The sequence below is a fragment of the Pyxicephalus adspersus genome, chromosome 4 (assembly GCF_032062135.1).
Source record: "Pyxicephalus adspersus chromosome 4, UCB_Pads_2.0, whole genome shotgun sequence".
In the NCBI taxonomy this organism is placed as follows: domain Eukaryota; kingdom Metazoa; phylum Chordata; class Amphibia; order Anura; family Pyxicephalidae; genus Pyxicephalus; species Pyxicephalus adspersus.
Window position 1 is genome coordinate 10,636,273 of NC_092861.1, and position 21,411 is coordinate 10,657,683.

The window sequence follows — 21,411 nt, forward strand, 5'->3', positions numbered from 1 at the left end:
GCAAGGCTGGGTAAGTGCTGGAACAGGTTTGTGAGAAGTTCTGGGATAAAGGTGAAACGTGAAAAATGTTGTATGGAGGAATGAGACAAAATGACTAAAGACAATGGGCCTGATTTGTCAAAGCTCTCCAAGACTGGAGAAGATACACTTTCATCAGTGAAGCTGGGTGATCCAGCAAACTTGGAATGGATCTGATCCAGTATTGAAAACAAATAGCATTAGCAATTCATTCCAGGTTAGCTAGATTACCCAGATTCACTGCTGGAGGTGTACCTACTCCAGCCCTGGGGAGTCCCAATATGACTGATTTATTATAGCTCTCCAAGGCTTCAGAAGATTGACTATCATGGAAGAACCTGGGTGCAGCAAACCTGGAACATTTTTTTTTAAATTATTTTCTATTAGTTGGCAAATGTTTTTTATCCTGGGCCAGATCCCTCCAAGGTTAGCTGGATCATCGAGGTTCTCATGTGTTGGAGAACTTGATGGATCAGGCCCAATAAGTGAGGGACTTGTAAGATGAGCAGAGATGATCTTTATTTTTTTTACAATTGCAATGATCACTTTAATTCAGGATGTAAATCTGTGGGTAGATGGTAAACTCAAGTCCTTGTGTTCTGCTGATATTGAGGAGTTCGCTCCTAAGCTTTTTTTCCACTTAGTTGGAGATATAGATATTGCAAAAGCATTTAAGTTTTATTCTGAGGAAAAAGAAGTGTAGAGATAATGTAAATAGAAAATGAAAAACAATTCCAAATAAGTTAAATTCTTTTAAAATGTGGGAACTTTGATTTCTGCAATTTTATTCCCATGTTGGTGTAAGCAAATTATTTTACTTCTCAGTGCCTTAGGCTAACCGGCATATGATTGTAAGCTCAGAGTAGCGCAGGCTCCCTGCCTGAAATGTGTGTTGAAGTTTGTGTGCAGCAATGAAGATAATGGTAGCCTTGTATAAACACTTTAAAGCTGAACTCCAGGCTAAACAGCTACAGAGTTGAAATACAAACATGGGTAGTGTCTCATCTGTTAAAGTATTTTAATGTCTGTTCAAGCAGTCCTGAGATTTACACAGAAGAACTAGAGATCATAACCAGGATGGTGATCTCCCAGCCTCCAATTGGAGAATGGACATTGAATAAGCAGCAGGGGCCCATCTGTCTGTCAGTTTGCTTCTTCCCTTCTATCAGCATGTTCAAAGAATTACAGGATGATGATATTAAGACAAGTTCAGGTTTATTTGTTTATGTTAACTCATAACTACATCCTTGGTGTTTTCATATCTACTAGTAGTTCTTTACAGAAAAACATTACACTGAGGTTTTGTTTGGAATATCCAGATGTAGCCATGGTGCAAATCTTCAAAGTCAACAAGTCTCTCTTTGGAACCAATCTGCCACAACCAAATGTACAAATTGGTTCCCAACCTCTCCTTTTCAACTGCATGGAAGAGTTTGGGACCATTGTTGAGCCCACAACAGACAACATGTTGAGGCTCACTGTGGGTCTACAATGATTCTAAGGATGGCTTGAAGTGATGTCCGGAGGAAATGAAGGCAAGAAAAATACTGTATTTAGAAGACTATTTACAAAAATATTTGAAGAAAAGAAAATGTTAGGCACAAGAACAGGTCAGAGGTTGGGAGAGGGTGAGCGGCACTCACCGTCAAAGCCATTAAATGCCCATTGCAACCACTAAAAATGTAACCTTGATAAGTGATGATATTGAGTAACTCATCTTTAATAGGAATTCTTAGCCTCCTCCCTATGCAGCCTGAATATAGTTGGGTGCAGTTGGAGATAGTTGGGTTGGTTTGCAATTGGAGGGGCACCAGTGGAGAAATAAAACTTGTAAGACCCAGTGAAGTCCATGATGGAATAGAAAGGCATACTGAGAGGGCATACTGTCCGGAACGTGGCCCAGAAACTTATGCCATTGAAGGTGTTAATGATAAGCAAGGATATTAATAAAAACTCTTGTTCTAATTTAGTAAACTCTTTCTTTCTCTTAGTAAGTCATCCTCCAACCCCATATAATCCCAGTGTTACATATTTTCTGGCTTTTATACCTTGCGTTAGCATAACACTGAATTTTTACTGCCAAGAATTGAAAGTTAAAAAAAAACTCCATCGTGACATTATCTCAGTTTTCTCTACATTCTGCACATCCCAACTCCAACCTCATTATTTTAATATCCCTTTTTCTCATTTATTAGACTCTTGTAAATTAGGTGGGAAACACAACAAGATAATAAAAATAAATTACCCATTTAAAAAAAGCACCAAACTCGAAGTGCCAAAACTATATTTATAGCTTTATTGCCTTTGGGTAATATTCCTATCATGCTCAATTTTTCAAAAAGCCAATTAGAAAACATGGGAGATTCCGAAATCTCAGCAGCTATAACATTTTAATAAATGTCCCCGTTCCTATTTTTTTTTTCTTCTCTCGCACAGTGTGAAATTAATGTACCAGTTCTCCAATACATAATCAGCTTAATAAGTAAGAATTAATAAGAATGTTATAGCATACCTAAGGTGATCCTCTGTCTACTTACACTTATTAAACCATTCCATTTATTAAAGAAAAGTATTCTAGTAACATAAGTAACATCAAACATTGTATTTATACAGCGAGTGGAATAAAAATGTTTTGTGAGAGGCATAATGTACTAATTTTATCACTCAAAGGGACCCTGTTGCCAGACCATTACTTTCAAGAACCCTTTTCCATAGAAATATATATGCATGTAATGTATTTTAGGAATGTTAATTACCTGTAAAAGCTTCCCATGTGTAGCCATCGAAGAGCCGGAGACTTCTGCCGAGTGCCGCCATCTTGCATGTGATGTCAACAGAACCAGTTAAGTGCAATTCAGCTGTTCACCTCGCTCCTGCCTAAGCAGCTATAAAATTTGCTTTATAGGCAGGTGATGGGCAGAGGGGCTGGGGTAGCACAATCATCAGAGACTTTTAGAAAAGAAGATGGCTTAGAATTGTGAATCAACTCAAGTTCAATAACACATTGAAAAGGAAGTGAGAAAAACTAAGGTGACAAAGTCTTTTTAAAGCATGAGCAAAATAAAAAATGTCATACATGATGTGTTCTGATACTAGCAATACAGATCCTTTTATTGAGTTTTTTGGATTCTTTGTTCATCAAGCCATAGATCCACCATTTTTCTATTTCCTGTAACAGGGTGACAACTCTGATTGGTCTGTAGCAAATTTTCACAACATCGTTGACTGCTTGTTAACAGGGTAATCTCAGACTGACTTTTTTATTATAAGTCATTTTTATTGTTGAATCTTTAGGTAATCTATTGATTAAAGTCCAACAGTAACTTTTTTTTTCTTTTGGAAAAAAGTTTTAATACTTTTACTGGTGGCTTGGTGATTAGCAACTTATCCATCAGCACTAGGTTCCCAGGGTTAAATCCCAGTTTGTATGTTTTCCCTGTGTTTGCATTGGTTACTTCCCAAAAACTCAATTGGAGTCCATCCAAAGACTTAGGGCCCGTTTACATCTGTGGTGGAAAACCACATGAGTAGCTTCCACTTGGCACACAGAAAACTGCTGCTGTGTGCCCAGTGGAAGTAAATTGCACTGCAGGTAACCATATGGATCCCAATTGCTCTTTTAAATGTGAGCACTAATGGGAGTGCGATTTATTTGTAATGGTCCATGCTGTTTTGCATTCGTTTTACTTTTGTTGCTGACTTGCTCCTTACCAGTACGCTTAACTTGTAACTCAACCCTGAGGACACTCACTTATCCCTGTTCCATCACAGGCACTTTATCATCTTTAATCATATTGATTAGCCAGTTCGGCAAGACATAACAGGTATGCAGGCACGTGTGATTCATTTTGTCCCAGCACTGACACTCCATTCTATTCTTTGGCACAGTCATGCCAGATTACTGATTTTCCCTCATCATGAAGTACCTGCACTTCGCAAACAATGAAGAATTTGATGAGACTACCCATCCTGCAGCAAAACTCAAGAAAATTTGGGAAGTGTCTCAGATGATTCTACAGAATTTCCAGCAAACCTATGTGCCAGAAAGAGATGTCAGCATTGACGAAAGTCTAATGGCTTACAAGGGGAGGCTCAGCTTGGTGCAGTACATTGCCTCAAAGAGGGCACGATTTGGCGTGAAGACCTATATGCTGTGAGAATCCTCATCTGGCTACATTTGGAATACAGTACTATACACTGGAAAAGGGACACAGTTCAACCCCAGATACAGCCATTACGGATTGGCAACACCTTCAGTGCTATCCCTCATTGAGCCATTGCTAGGTCAGGGCTATTGTGTCACAACTGACAATTTCTACATCTCTCCTGAGCTTTATGAGTTCCTTCTGCAACACAGAACAGATGCCTATGGAACCGTTAGGGCTAACCGGCGCAACCTGCCAGCACTGTTTGCAAAAGGGAAACTGAAGACAGGAGAAATAGTTGTCTGGCAGAAAGGAAAGATGATGGCCCTAAGATGGCGTGACAAGAAAGATGTGTGCCTGATGAGTACTGTCCATGATGCCTCCACCATTCTGGTACACACAAAACGTGGGAAAGTAGTGATGAAGCCACAGGTGGTGATTGACTACAACAACACCATGGGAGGTGTGGACAGAGCTAACCAAGCCATGACATTCTACCCAGCGATGAGGAAACAGCAAAGGAAGTACTACAAACAGATTTTCAGGCATCTAGTTGAGCAGTGCCTATGGAATGCCTACGTTCTGTACAGAAAAAATTGTCAGAGGCCCGTGAATCATTCAGACTTAATTTTGCAAGTTTCCAAATCCATAGTCAAGAACCACCAAACACCATCAGTGGCTATGAATAGACCTGGACGTCGTGCTTCCACCATTGTCAACCCAGAACGCCTGACCGGTCGTCACTTCACTGAATACATCCCACCAACTCAGAAAAAGGCGGCACCTACAAGGATGTGCATGGTTTGCTGCTCAAAGACCGATGACATAGGAAGGAAGAAATGCAAAGAAACCAGGTTCTACTGTCCTGACTGTGATGTTGGGCTTTGTGCAGCACCCTGCTTCAAAATCTACCACACCCGGGATGTCTACTAAAATGTAAATATTTTTTTTTTGATGAACTACATTTTTGTAGTCTATTATTTCATTATTTTTTATAATAATGATTTATAATTATTTATTATATTATTTTTTATTATTATAATATAATAAATAAATATCATTATTATACCCGGACGTTAATGCTAAGAATTACAGGCCTGCAATATATACAACAAATTTCTATGCAAAAAAAATAGGATCACTTTTTGCATCAAAAAACTGACAGAATTAGAACGCTAGGGGGGTTAATCTATGAATGGATTGATATAATTGAATTGGAAGGGCTTTAAATTAGAACATTTGTAACAAAATATGAAGCTTTATTCTGAGTTCTCCTTACCAGTGCAAGAAAAGGGTAAAAAAGCAAACAGAAAGAGAAGCAGAATGAATATTTACTCTTGATACATCTGTATATTTGTATGATACACATGTGGTTGGAATATAAAAGTATGCATTAGTCATTTGTAATTTTTCCCAACTAGAAATTCTTGGCACATGTCTTTTTTGATTTTAGCAGTCTGGCTGATACGTTTATCCTGGATTTAGCCAGCATAATGTTCTTTAAAGTTTGTTCTGAAATAGATTCTCTTACCCTAGAAGTGCACAAAAAAGCTTTATAGGAATTAGGGTGCTCTGCTGGGCATACTTGTGTCTGTTCCAGGCTTACAAACATGTCAGAGTCTGATCCCATCAACAGCTAAGAGGAAAATGGATCAGATATTATACTCCAAGCATACAGCTTATGTATGGGGCCAGCAAGTCCTGCGAAGGAAAGCAGAATCTGCATTTATCTTCTCAGCACTTGATAGGTAAACATCCACATTTAAACCCAACCAGGGCTGTATATAGGCATAAGTAACATAAGGCATTTAGGACACCACCTAGTAGGAGGGAGCCATTGCAGTCTCTGGACATCTTCCAGCCTGCCTGCCCTATTCAGTGTAATAAAACCATTGTTTCTGCTTCCTCCTACCATAGGTAAATTAATGCAGGTTGAGGTGTATTCTTCATAGCTTACCTGTTCCAGTTCCTGCATATTAATCTGTGAATGTCTCATACTGGTGCTTGTAATGTGATTGTCATTGTTTACAAATGCCAGGAATTGATCTAAATATATCATGTTCTAGAATAGGTAATCTGCCTGCACTAATCTACCTAAATAAAAGGTGAGGGGGAGCAGTGGTTTCATTATGCAAGTGGGGCAAAAATGGATCTGCACTTCTCTCTGCAGTAGTTTCATTATACATGTATGCCACCTGTATATTAAGGCCACTGGAAAGAGGAGGTGTGTTGCCAAATGCAGAGAGGAGACCCTAAACTCAACTAATAGACTAAAGCAAGTTCTCAAAGTCATAATGCCCATTATTGTAAAACTTTACAACTTTAAAATCTCATTTTGCAGCTGTTCTTGGATGTGCACCTATCCAAACAACTTGAACCTCTCTTGTCCATTGGAGAATACAAGGGTCTATTTTATATATTGAGCCAGTTCTTCAAGAGGGGTGAAGATAGATTGTCCTAGAAAAAGTTGGCAAATGTTTTCAATCCTGGATCAGATCTATTAGAGGTTTGATGGATCACCCAGGTTCTACCATGATAGTCTATCTTAACCAGACCCGGAGAACTTTAATAAATCAGGCCCATTAGGTACATATAGTTTACTGTTGTTCCTATCAAATTCACTGAAATGCATGTAGAAATACAATGACTCCAAAGCTGCACCAAACAGCAATGTTTCAGGTTCAAGGGGAATGCAGATACTTGCATACCAATACCATGCAGTCACCAGTAGATTGCAAGTAGAAAATAAAGCAGCAGTTAGAGAGATATAATAGAGGATGGATAAAGGTCAAATTTTATGTAAAAAAAAGTTATGTAAAAAAAGAATACATAGTTCTTAAACACACTAAACGATTTTCGGTAAGAGTTAATATCTACTTGAATTGTCATAATGTTAAAAAAAAGGGCAGACTTCATGGAGCTATTAAACTTGCATAAAACCACTCAACCACTATTGTACATAAATGCTTTTCTTCTGGCAGGTGGCGACACCTGCGGTGTGTCAATATTTAATATTGTTTAACTTTTTACACTACAAAATAACAAAAAAATATAAAGCTGCATTAATTTATCATCACAAAGTAGCTCCATAATACACAGTATATAGCTGATTCAATATTCATACCACAGGGGGCCATTGTCATCAAACAATGGATCCACATAGGCTTCCTGTGGTTCAGAAAACTGCCAGGATTAACATCATTGTTATTTCCAGCAGCCTCCTGGGGGAGGGGGGTTTGTTTGAAATGTATCTTAGTAATATATAACATTTATTTTTATTATTATTTTAATATAGTATTATATTTTTATTATTTTTAAAATAATTAATAATGAATAATTAGAAAATTGTATCATATTATATTTATTATTATTATTTTATAGTAGCAGTATTATAATACATTCTATTAAAAAAAATGTAATCTAATAAAATCAACTATTAACTATATCATTCTCATTTGATATTTGACTAATTCATTAATCCAACATGCCTATTCTTTAGCTGAGCAATCACCATGAACTCCAGTTCTGTAATAACCTAGCCAGGAGGGCTCCCTAAACAACCACCAGCCAATGGGAATTCTGCCCAAAGTTTTACATTTCTGTCATTTAATATAAGGGAATAGTTGGGGTAGAGGGGGGATGATAAGATTTTTACTACAGATATGCACCACCCAATCACCATTTAGTCCAGGGTTGATCTAATTTTTTCTGCTTAAATGAATATTCTTTACATGAGTTATAGTATTGAGTCATTTTTTGTTCTTGCAGGTTCTAGAAGTGGCCTGAGAAAAACAGCTCTGACCCATCAAGTCATGGACTACACAAGACCTCTGTTAGTGTCCTGTGGTACCTGGCACCAAGACATAAGAAGCTCACCAACCAGCCTTCTTCCCATGGTGAATCAAACCAGGTCCATTTCTACATGGTCTAGTTCTGATACTCACATGTCAGTTGTACTCACTTTTGGAGGTAGACAGGGATCAGCATGAAGTCCTAATGCACGTATGCAAGCTCATATTCAAGCAAGCAAGCTTTAGCAAGCTTTAGCAAGCTTTCATGCACTTGGTGTTCTGAAATTTTTCTCAAGACTAGGAATCATGGATAAAACAAGCCTGTAATGTAATTATGCAAAATAGCTTTTGATCCACATCATAAAACCACTCCAGAATCGTCCCACTTGGTCCCAAAACTCATAGTCAGACCGACACTTCCAAAAATTATTTCATTTTCCTCCTCCCTGGCTATCTTCATTATCATACTAACACATTTCAGATGTTACAGCCACTGGGCTAGGTGCCTGGTCCTATGCTTCTTTTTTCATGCCACTGCTTCATCCCAAAGCAAATAGCGAGGCGTACACTTCCTAAAATCATTTTTTCACCTTATTTTAAGTATTATACTAGTAAGATCAGATAATGCAGCCACTGGGCTAGGTGATGGACCCAGAGTCAGGGAACTGTAAGCACCAATTTAACACAGATGATGGATTGTACTGGAATACAGGATGACACTTCTTAACTTAATATAACACACAGGAAGGATTTAGTAGTTTGATAGATGCTGGTAGATATAATTTTCCACTCTTGCCCCTGACCACAGCCTTTGTTGGGTATCCAAAAATTCAAATAATTCACTTTATTCCAAAACCCTCAGGGTGCCCCAGATCTTCCAGGATCATAACCATGCACCAAACAAAAAGAGTATTTTTGTAACAATGAATGGTAAAGAATTTATTGATGAATTCTAAATACTACTCTGGCTCTATAAAAATTTTTCATGCACTTCAATGTAATAAATTAAACTAAAATTAAATAAATGAACGATAATTAACTTGTAGAGATATCAGAAGGAAAAGAACATAGAACAAGTTTTACTAAGATATATTTTCTTTATGTATATGTAATAAATATAATATTGGATATCCCCCAATCGGTGCTACACAGCCATGGCATTTTTACATCCTGAACAATTGTCACTGCATATATAATATGTGATGAGTTTATTATGTGGGAAACCTTAAAAATGTCTTTTCCAGAGACGACCCTGCTTACTTCATTGAAAAACAGCCAGACTTGACTTTAAACATGGCTGAATTGCCACTAAGCGGAATTAATCTCTGTGGCACTTCATCCTGTTACTCGCCTTGTGATTCCTCCATTAAAGGTAATTAAAATCTGCGTTACCAACATGCTTAAAGAGAGGAGAAAATCCCATGCAGATGAGGTATGTAAATCAGCCAAGGAGTTAAGAAAACAGTCATTTTCATACTAAGTACGTTCTTTCTAATAGACCGAAGAGTGTCCCCAGAGGTATTGATCACTTGACAATTTTTTTCTTTTGGCTTAAACCCTCCAGTGGAGCAGAGAGTGGCTTTTCACCTTCCCTGGCTGTGCCTCATCTGGTCAACTGAAGCTCTTTCTCTCTATTTACTTGCGTCGAGCTATGAACACTAAATGAAGCAAGTAATTTGGTGCATTGTTAGAAGGAGGGGGCAGCTGACAGAGGATGGTGTCAGCTGCACAGGCAGCAAAAAAAGCCAACATCTTAATAAAATAGCCTCGGGCAAAATCCCATTAAAGCCTTCAGATGCTTGTTTCCCTGCAGTTGGGCAGGTAGGCGTCGAGGAGTGCGTGGCAGCCCTGAGTGCACTCTGGGAACCCAGTTAAAAAAAAATGAGTGCTTTTTTATATATGTTAAAAAAAAAATATCCACCAGCCCAGTTCCTCTGAGTAATTTGCAAGGCTGAGAGAGACGGAGAGAAAGAGCGCCTTGATGTGCAGGGACTAAGTGGCTCTGCAGCAGTAGAATCTGAGAGAGAGCTGGTCTTGTCCATTAATGATGTTGTGCAGACCTTAGTCTGACCTCTGGAGGAAGAGATGGAACATGCTGGGCACTCTTAGAATGACAATGAGAGCGGACCACATCAGTGTTTCGCTTTTTTGTGAGTTGTTGCTTCTCAGAAACATGGGACAATAGCTTTTAGAAAAAAATATTTGCTTCTGCATTGATGTGTCAAATATATATTTTGGTAGATAAATAGAAGAAGTTTGTAAGGCGATACAAAAAGTTGGATTTTGGAGTTCACAATAGTTGCAGAACTGTAGAGCTAATAGCTAAAATTTATGAGTTACACATTTATGGGTATGTTTCTGTGGCTCCGTATATCTAGGATGAGACATGACTTAATGGAAGAAACTAGAGGCTGAAGGTGTAGATAAAAAAGATCAGAATAAAGACCCCTTTTATTGTTGTATAAAATGATATTTCCAAGAAAAGTTTTTTCCCAAACAATGTAGGCCTGTAACATATGTTCCAATGGGTGGATGAGTGGATACCTAGCTGCTGATTCCCAGGTTACAAACCTTTTGTGTTGGTCATTAGAAAACTGATAATCATATTGAGATAAATTCAACATGTAGTGTTAGACATTTGAGAACACAACCAAGAACTGCTCAGGCACTAGGCTTTACTTTACCATGTGATCTCTGACCAGATGCCTAAACAAAGATGGCTCTGTCTCAAGAGAAAAACACATAAAGCCATTGTCAGGGAGCGTTATGATTTCATTGGTAGGTTATTAATACCTTGAAATGTTAAATTAGCATTTTAAATATATATTATATTTTGTTGGACTGCCTTTATGTATTTGTCCTCGTAATATTTCCATTAATGTATGCAATGTCACAATGTCCAGAACTGAATTCATTTATGGTCAAGCACTTGTATTTATGACGAGGGAGTCAGGACACTGCGTAAAGTCTTCTCCGGCACATCCCAATGATTTTGAGTTAAAAGTCTGGACTTTGAAAGTGGTGGCCAATCCATGTGTAAAACTGATGTCTCGAGTTTCCTGAACCCCACCATCAAAAGGTTTATAAATGGAAACTAATGCAGCAATCCCCTCTATGGCTGCACTATATAAATATTTTATATTGGGGTTAGGATACCTTTGTAATCTACAAAAAAGCCAACTGATATGTCATCATACTCTTCAATATGGTCACTTTCTCTGATCATACCAGGGCAATTTCCAAAAATTGTGAATGTAACTTGCAGTGTCACCATTTCATATCATTGGCACAGGGATTTAAAGATGGAAATCATAAATAGTAATGCATCGCAGTCAAAAGCTAGGCGCAGCACTGTATCTATGCTAAACATGTTTAGCCTGGAGCTAGGAAAATTGAGAGCTGATATGATACCATTTTATGGACTCTCTGGTGGATCACATGAAATGATTTGATCAGGTCAAATCTAATGCACCTCACTTGTACGATAAAACATTAAAAGAGAACTCTTCTTATTTTTGGCAACCCATTAGGAGGTATGATACTTTAAAATAGATTCATCACCAATGTAGGATAATTCAAAAAGTATATGGTGAAAAATGCATATTGGGAGATTACTATCAGGGCTAGTTCAGATATACGGTGACATTGTGGTGTGGTTGAAGCTTCTTCAAACCTCTAAAGCACATTTTGGAGGTAAAGAGTCGTTCTTCCCAATTTTTTCATCTTGTTTTACATATGCCACATCCCTTAATACAGATCATCAAAAAAAATATATATTTTTTCAACAGGGTCAATAACCTTGGGATTTTAAAGGCATGCATGTATTCATCAACAATGCAGTATGCATTTCTTGTTATTACAAATATTTATTAAATAGATAAAATAAAAACAATTATATTCTTCAATGATTAATCTGTGGTTGTTACAAATAGGCTTACATCAGTTCAACACGTTTCTCGGAACATAGTCCGTTTCCTCAGGAACATATTAGCTTCCGTTTTTACAATTAATATCCCCGATTGGAAAAACAAGTCAGGAAATCATTTTCTTGTTGAAGTACATGAACAAGCTGATATAAACTACAGGCTGAACTCTATCCAGTTCCAATTTAAGTTGATATATTACTGTTGTGTATCCAGCCCGGGTATTTTCATTGGTGCAATTATCTCTAATGCTTGCTCAACTCTTTCCTTTTATGATCCTTTTATATGGTTTGTCTGTCTGGCAAGTCAGCGTATTGACCCTGTTGATAAAATATTTTCTTTTTGATTACCTATAAAGCATACCAACTACATGTAGGAGCTCAATTATGCCACACATAGTGAATGAAAAAGGGCAGTAGTGAACCATTCAACCCACTGTAAAATGTCGATGTGCTGGTTAATTAAAAAACAGGGCAGATGTTGGGTGGCAAGGTGCAAACTTCAGGTAGCTACATGGTAACTGCTTTTCTCACCACTTGTCTAAATAAGCCGTTGTCTGTTGTTGTATAATAAAGCCATCAGCAGATCCAACATCTGTTTATTAAAGGTATTAATCAATCTTATTTTATTTATTATTTTCCCCTTGCAGCCATGTGACTGCTAGAACATGAATTAAATGGCTATCATGTTATCACAAAAACTTGGTGACGCGAGAAGGGTACATGATAATCTTCCACTAAGTGACAACCATTAATCAGATAGTGGGTGCATCTGACCCACAAATCAGAACAGAGGACATGATAATAAGTCATGGATGCAATAAGAAATTAGAAGCAAAGTTTGAAAGTTTCTTATTTGGACCTAATTACCATTTGTAATACATCCTATTATTTTGTCCAGAAAATATGTTAAATGACAAAAAGTGGTCATTGAAACAGAGGACTAGGGCTTTCAAGGGACAGTAAACACTTATAAATTCTAAAATTCACCCAGGCTTGTAACAAAATAATCCTAATAATAATAGTCCTAATTATCATGGAGGACACGGGATGTTAAGAGTTAACTTTTTCCCTTACTAATAGTCTTTCTTTGTCTCCAAACACAATTTATTAAGTGTTTCACAGATCAAACATGTCTGCTTTTTCAGGGTTAATGGGATTGAATTGAGAAATGATGTTAGATCAAGCCTACATCAAAAAGTCAAAAAGAATATCATCACAAACATACTTCTTAGCAAATATCATGAGTATCAATATGTTAAACCATTTTCAAATTATAACATTCTTGAATTTCATCATTAAAATCATATTAAAACAGGAGAACCAGACTTTTCTGGTACCTAGAAAAGGACCCCAAAACATTCTTTATATGCCTGTGCATAAGATACAGAAAAACTAACACATTTATTGGAAAAAATTCCACTAAAATATTTTTAACTAAAACAGATTTAGGTGTAAAATATAGAGCAAACATCCAAACCATTATCAAAAGTATGTAATATGAGGACCTAACATTAACACACAATTATTTGTATCCAATCAGAGCCTGGCAGTCCATAGTTCTTAGCGGATTTATTTAATTTGTAATTGGTGCCATTTAATTTAAATGTATTACATTGATGGGAGTGGGACATACATATTTATATTAATCAGGGTAATATTAACTGCAAGAAATTGAGATGTGTTAAAAATAGAGTTGTCTGGTTTTCATTTAGGAATGCGTTGCTTTCAAACAAAAGCAGTGTTTTAAAGATTCTCTGTTTTGAAATAGCAAATCATTGATTTAATCAGGGACTTGTCAATGATTATTATGTAGCCCCCCCATTCCTTCCACCTGTCCTGCTCTGTCATGCATTCACCATACACATTCATAGTACTACACACGAGGATTAAAGCTTTAAATCCCAATTAACATACATCATCATGCCGCTCTACACCCCGGTGTCACTGTAGTTTTATCATGTGGATGTGTAGTAAATGGTATGGTGTAAAAATTGATCAAAAATATTTAATATACATATTACACACCCACATAAATTTCTTCCATGCTCTTTGTGAGGGGTGTTTTTTGATGATAATGAACAGCCATTTTACAATCAGATCACAACCTCCCCAAAGCCCTGGTTAGCACTAAAGCAAATTTTAGCAGGTGCAATACATTTTTGCTGACTCTACAAAATGGATTTCTGCTGCTGAACTGTTTCCATGGATTTGAGGCTATGTTTCCACTGGCCATGAGGTTGTTATGCTTTTACTACTTTTTCATGCCACTGCCTCGGGAGAGATGTGGGTAGTGGTGGCAGCCCCATGGAAAACAAATGGGGGTTGTAGTGAGTGGTAACAGTTCTAATGCTTTGGTGCAAGTGACGGAGTGGCTGGATTGCTCAATCCCAAACCAGGATGGTACCTGTACATGGTACAGCTTTTAAATGCTTTTACAAGTGGGTAAAGTGTTCCCTGGGATTTTGCATACAACAGATATCACCTGATGCTTTGCAACCAGTGTATGAATTAAACCATGAAGAGGTGCAACTGCTGCAAACTGCGTACAGTAAATGCTTGCTAACAAACTGCTAGTCAAAGCCCCTGGGTGTCTAAAAGCCCCTGGTTGATTCACAAAAGCTTATTGGAACTAAGCCATTACAGCATTTTTTTGTTTTTTCTACAGCATGTTTCACCATTCACGTAATTTGTGTTAAAGGGGCCACTTGCATCCTCAATCGGATAGCCCATGTGATTAATGAAAGGTGCACACTTCAAACTACTGAAACAAATAAATAAAGTGAAGAAGGGATATATTAAAGGGTGTAATAGTAAAGGGGACTATACCAGGGGGTCTAATAGTAAAAGAGGGATATACTAGGGGGTATAATATTAAGAGGGGTTATACTAGGGGGTGTGGTAGTAAAGAAGGGATATACTAGGGGGTGTAATAGTAAAAGGAGCCTATACCTGGGGGTGCAATAGTAGGAGAGGGTGTCACAGATCCCCGCAGAACAGGGGATCTGTGCCCTTCTTAGTGCCACCCCCCCCTGCATTCTCCTTTTGCTAGCACCAGCTGAGCTCAGGGATCCCAGTTCCTGGTCTAGGTCATATGACTCTCTGTCAGCTGCCCCCTTGCCTCAGAGGACTAAAAATGCGAACAACACCTGAACTGCCTCCTCTCCAGCACTCCCTCTGGTGATGGGTTGGGATGTCTGCAGGTCACATTGTCCCATCCATCACATGACCTTCCCTTTTGTAAGGAAGGGACTGGCACAGGAAGTTGCCTGAACAATAAGTTTCCTTAGACTCTATTCCAGGTTCCTGCTATTCCTGCCTGCATCTCCAGCTACTGATTTCCTTTGTACCCATTCTGGCTTTGACCTTTACCTACTCCGGCTTGTCGCCTGCCCTGACCTCTGGCTTGATTTACCTAGATTCTGTCTCACGTTCCTGCATCTCATCTGATTCTTGTCTGTCAGCAGTCACCTGCCTCTGTGTGCCTCTGTGCCAACTGAGCTGGTGACACAGAGGATCCACCATCCTGCCCTGCGGCACCGGGACAGAGGGATATACTAGGGGGTGTAATAGTAAAGGGGAGTTGTACTTAAGTGTGTATTAGTAAAAAAGGGATATACTAGGTGGTGTAATAATAAAGGGGGTCTCCACTAGGGTGTGTGATGGTAAAGAAGGGATATACTAGGCAGTGTAATAGCAAAGGGGAGTTATACTAAAGGGTGTAATAGCAAAGGATGGATAGAGTAGGATGTGCTTGGAAGCACAGATCGAGAGGAGATTCCAGTCCTTTCCATAGCCTTTTACATTCTTCTGCGTGGTGAATTTAGGACAGAGGTTGGAAAATTTAGCATGAGATGAGGAATATTCCAGCAAAGAATGGTCCAGACAGGGAATGCCCCCTGGCACCCCCCGATATGGTACAATAAATAAAGCTGCAGCAATAGCTTGCAGAACAGCAGATAGGTGTTGTGTGTTTCAGCATCAAAGGCTGTTTTGGGTTGAGGGGTTGGCCTAGGGGACAAAAAAGTTGGGCCTGGTTCTACACTTTCAAAATGACAACTATGCTGATTGCCACTTGGTAAATATAGTACTATATTATTTCAATATTGGCAGTCACATCAAAAGTGGTGAATAGGCTTTAAAACTGACAAATCTGGATAAAATTCATAACAACTTACTATAAATAAAAACACTTTTTAAAAAATTGTGCGGAAAGAAAACACTTTTTCTTACAACCTGCCACTTGATAAATGATAAAATGTTAGTACTTGTTTTATATATGTCACCATCAAAATTTTATATATATATATACACACACACAAGAATATAAAGTGTTACTTTGTATATTTGATGTTTCAGCTGCAGGAGATGAGCAGTGCTTAACAATTATACAATTACATGACATAACTCCTGCAGTACGCCTGCTGCTTCTGAACATGTAAGCCACTGGAAATAAACACATACATATTTACATTAATAAACCGCAGTGTGGTCAGGACTGCTGGGGTTCCAGATAGATATCTTGCTTTAAGCAGCACATCACAATTGCAGTAATGGCGGTGTTCTGCCCGCTGTGCGTTCTGCGTGAAGCCTCCTCATTAGACTGCGGCAGTGGTGCTGTTTATCATTAGGCTCTTTGCTTCGATGGTATTATGTGGATGTGTATGTACAAGCTACACCTCGTACTGATTAGGGAGAGACACATGTGTCCTATCACAGAGCATCACTGCCAGAATCAATGGTGATCTCTATCCTTTAATACCTCTGAGCCTGTGGTTTTACCAGCTGACGTGTCATCTCAAACGACTTATCATATTGTTATGTTTTCAAGAAAATAAAAATCCATCTGAGCCAAAAATGTTATATCATTACTAATGTCAGAGCTATTCAGATCTCCTAATATAATAATTTTGACCTGGGTAACTGCAGCTGGTAGGGGCTGCCCAGGTTTGGTTCTCCACTAGTTCGGTGAAAGTTAAACTTAAAATTCACCAAACAATTTTGCTTAAAACCTAAGCAGGCAATTACTGCCTGACCCCGTACATTGTAGTCCAGACAGCAGCCAGGAAAAGCACTGTAGCCTCTAACCATTAGCCAACAGGAAAATTGTATATGGTCAATCAGGTTGTTTTTTTAGCTTAACAGCATGCATTTCAATTGGTTTTTACGGTAGCCAATGTCTATCTGCCCAAACATGCCCACTGATATGTTCACTGGCCTACAGAACAGCTCTTACCACAAGCCCTGCCAAGCAACAAACCAAATGACCTCTTCGAGATTCCAAGGTCACTAAATGTGAATTGGGTCTTTGGCTTAGTGATTTTATCCCTTTGCCAATTTCCGTGTCTAATACCTCCTGTATAGTTGGTTTGAGGAGGACTGCTACTACTATTTTAGTGTGGTCAGGGAAAAGGGGGGATTGTTGAGGTGACCCTCGGGGGCTTCAGGAGCAGAGGTTGGCTCTATTAACCTCCCTAGAGGTAACCCCAAATCACACTCGGGGTATGTAAACCTATGGGAAGGTTTGTAAATCCAGCCTTACCTGATCTGCCGGCATCCCACGCCGTCCATGGCTACGATCTCAGTCTTCTTTCTTTATCTTCCGGCCGGCTTCTGCATCCGATGAGTCACCGGGGAGTTCCGGGCGGGAAATTCAAAATCCATTTGTATTAGATTCAATACAAAATAACTGTATTGAATTGTTTTCAAGAACATTTATTTTACAGTATACATAATACTATGAGTATAGTGTGTATTTTTTTTTAAAAATTTAAAAAAATATAGATTTTTTTTAAATATAGAGATTTTTTATTTTATTCAATTTATTATTTTTACATGATTTTGTGTTTCAAACTTCATTATACTCATACTATTATAATATACTGTAAAATAAATTTTCATGAAAAACAATGTACCCCTTTTAGACATATAAAACTGGAAAGAAATGAACCGCTAGGGAGGTTAATATTATGTCCGCCTTCTTAGGTCATGAAGTGCGTCTCTTGTCTCTTTGCTTCCCCAGGGCTGTGGAACTGTTGTCAGTAGTTTTTGCCAAGAACTTGGCCATCCACTGGCTGTCATGATGTCGCTCTCAGGTAAGGAGGTTGGTGCGGGGTGCTGACCAGCGTATATTTCAAATAGTACCTCCAACTGAGCGGGAGCCTCTGTAAGCTGTTACGCACTCATGGATCGCCGGAACCAAAAGTCCCCAAATGTCATCTTTAATAACATATATCTTATCTAACCTCTTATATTCGGAATAAGAAAATGGTTACCCTTATCTTCTTGCCTGTGTGAGTGAATGAGATTAAGGAATAGAAGTCCCCCCGAAAACAATAATGAGGCAGTCGGTTTGGCCAACCCCTTAACAAAAGCAAGCACTTATTATAAAATATGTTCAGAAAAGGGGTGTTTTATGGGAACAAAAGAAGATTTAATAAATACTGTGTAAGTTCTATACACAGTTTAACTGTCACAGTAGCAAAAACCACTCATATAGTATTCATAAATTCAACATCATGGAACAGGAAAAAGATATCTCAGATCTGGTGTTTCACCTTTAGGCTTTTTCACAGAATAGCGAGATATATTACCATTACTAGGTAGAATTATAGGTATCAATCACATGGCTACGATAAATTATGCTTTATCTATATATAAGTATATAGATCGTTATTATGGTTTTAGTGAATTTGCATGTTCCGGCAATATTAGGGGGGCTTTAGTGGAAATGTAACCTTTGAATTAAAGGAGGATTTCTCAACCAGGGTTTCAGTGGAGGTTGCTAGGGGAGCTATGACCAATTTGTACCTCTCTGGGTCAGGTTTTTTTTAGTATTTGAAATTATTATAAAAGTAATTATCATGCAATCATTGATGATGTCATCTTGTTAGATATCCCTCTAAAATCCTCAAACAGATATTATTAGTGGTTGTAGCTTGGATAATACAGTTCACAAATCAACTGACCTGTCTAAGACTGGCTTGTATGTGAAACAGCAAGACATTCAAATTGAGCATTATAAAATGTATTTATATTGAGTTACACCAGCATTTGTAATACAGCAGATACATAAACAACATGGTAATAGTTGTGCTAAAACATAAAGCAATAAGGTACAAATATCCAGTATTAGTTAAACACATTAACTTCCATGAGGAAAAGGCCGTAAAAAAAGGAGGAGGAAAAAAAAAATAAAAAGGAAAATATCAATAAAAGGAAATAAAGTTTTGTGCAAGCATGGGGTCAACCCAACATTCAAATCTTTTTAGAGATATGTGGGAATGGTCTGAAAGGGGTTATTGATGGGTTTAGAATGTAGTGGAAAACTTAGTTTACAGCATTTTGTGTGAAAAGGTTAATATGGAGGTCACCTTCTAAGACTCCAGTGAGGTACCAGGTAGTTAGGTTAAAACATTTGTAGAGTTGGGTCTTTGTAGTTGCATTCAATGTTTCAATAAAACGCTGTTTCAAAAAATTGAGAGGTTTTAGTCTCTTTGAAGTAGGGAGCCTCAACCCATTCCAGAGTCACATTATTTACTAACCTACACGTGCACCCCCCTACACTTTAGTGGAGCACCCCCCTACACCCCATTGTGTGTATTTTGCAAGTTGGGGCAATCTGGATGCCTTTAAAAGTCCCAGCTTGCAAAATATTGTATAGTCTATATGTAAAGAGAGGTGGCATAACTTTTTCTTTATCAATGATACCTTTGGACTACCTCACCAATGTGTTTCATACATGGTCTTATTTGTCCTTCCTATATGAGTCTACTTCATAAACATGAGATTTTGTTTTTCTACAGCTACTAATTGATGGATAAGGTCAACAATTGAATAGGTGGGCTGGAGCACAGTAGGCTGGACTTTTAGTTCTGTCCTAATGGCTCCGCCCACCACCAGGGAAAGCCCCCTGAAGTGAAATCCCTTTCCTCTGTATGCATTGCGGAGGAGAGGGATTTCCCTTCAGGGAGCTTTCCTTATTTACCGTGCCGGCGGAAGTATCCACACTGGCCGCGGTAAAAAGGGGAGCAACAGGAAGGAGGTGGCACCGGAGCTCCGGCGGCTCCGGCAGTTCCTAACGCCCCCTGGCCGGGCATTAGGCCGGACTGGCCGGATGTTCTGGCGATAGGGCCAGAACGAACTACCGGCTAGGCTGTATCTGGCCTAAAGGCCGGAGCTTACCAAACCCTGTCCTAGAGGAGCCCTAAGGTTCCAAAGTACCCTGAGTTAGAAACATTGGTATAACCCATGGGTCTGCTCTGACCAATAATGATTCTCAAAAACAAAACAATATCTTTGTTATTTATCTTGCAATTGTTTAGATCTCAAGAATCACTCAGCAAGAATTCTGATTTATATGGCTGATGAGTAAATCTATGGATCTATTTTAAATGTGAAAAAAATCTGAAAGAATAAAAGTTACATTAAAAAAATGCTTCCCGATAAACTTTACTCAAAGTATTTACTCAAAATGTGCCCCTGCTGAAAATACAATATGTTATTCCTTTAATGACATGAATTAGTCATGTGCAAATGTATGTAATTCTAACATTCAGCAATTCTTTTATAGATAAAGAACAGATGAACATAAAAGAAATGATTTTTTTTAGCTCACAAACAACATGGAACAGACACAATATTTTTTAGGACAAGAGCAGCACATCAAAAGCTTCAGTCCATCCTTTCATGTAGCAGAAAACTACTGAAGGGGGATGTTTTACTTTGGATTTTAGTCATAGCAAAATATCAAAAATTATTAAAGGGAGAGAATAAGCAAATATCATAGAAAAGAATATACAAAGCTTAATTTATTCTTAGAATTCTTACTGAACATTGCCAGATCAGAATGAGAACAAATGGGCTTATGGGTAAAGTGGCATTTATACCTTTTGTTGGCAGTATGTCTCAGTGGTACATGGTTCTACATCAAGTTTAACCTCCTGGGCGGTTCATTTTTGTCCGGATTTATATGTCTAAAAGCTGTACGTTGTTTTTCATGAAGATTTTATTTTACAGTTTAATATAATAGTATAATAGTATAATAGAGTATAATAAAGTTTGAAACACAAAATTATGTAAAAATAAAATATTAAATAAATTTAAAAAATACATTTAATATTAAACTATGACATGATTGTGTGTTTTAAACCAATTATTATTCTCTTACTATTAGATTATACTGAACAATACATTTTCATGAAAGACAACGTACTGCTTTTAGACATAGAAATCCGGTGTATTGCATTCAATACAGTTATTTTGTAAGGAATGCAATACAAAATATTTTGAAATTCCCGGCCCGCTTCCAGCAGCGGCTGTTTGCGCCAACGTCACTGGGAACTCCTAGGGAATGTTAGCGCACTTGCTGGGGAAGAGATCGAGGAAGAGGATAGCGGGAGCCTGGAGGATGCCAGAGGACGCTGATGGGACCAGGAAAGAGTTTGTTTTTTACTTTTTTTTTTAACTACCCCGAGTGTGATTTAGAGTTACTGCTTTCAGCTTGTTTTTTTTTACCCCGAGTCACACTCGGGGT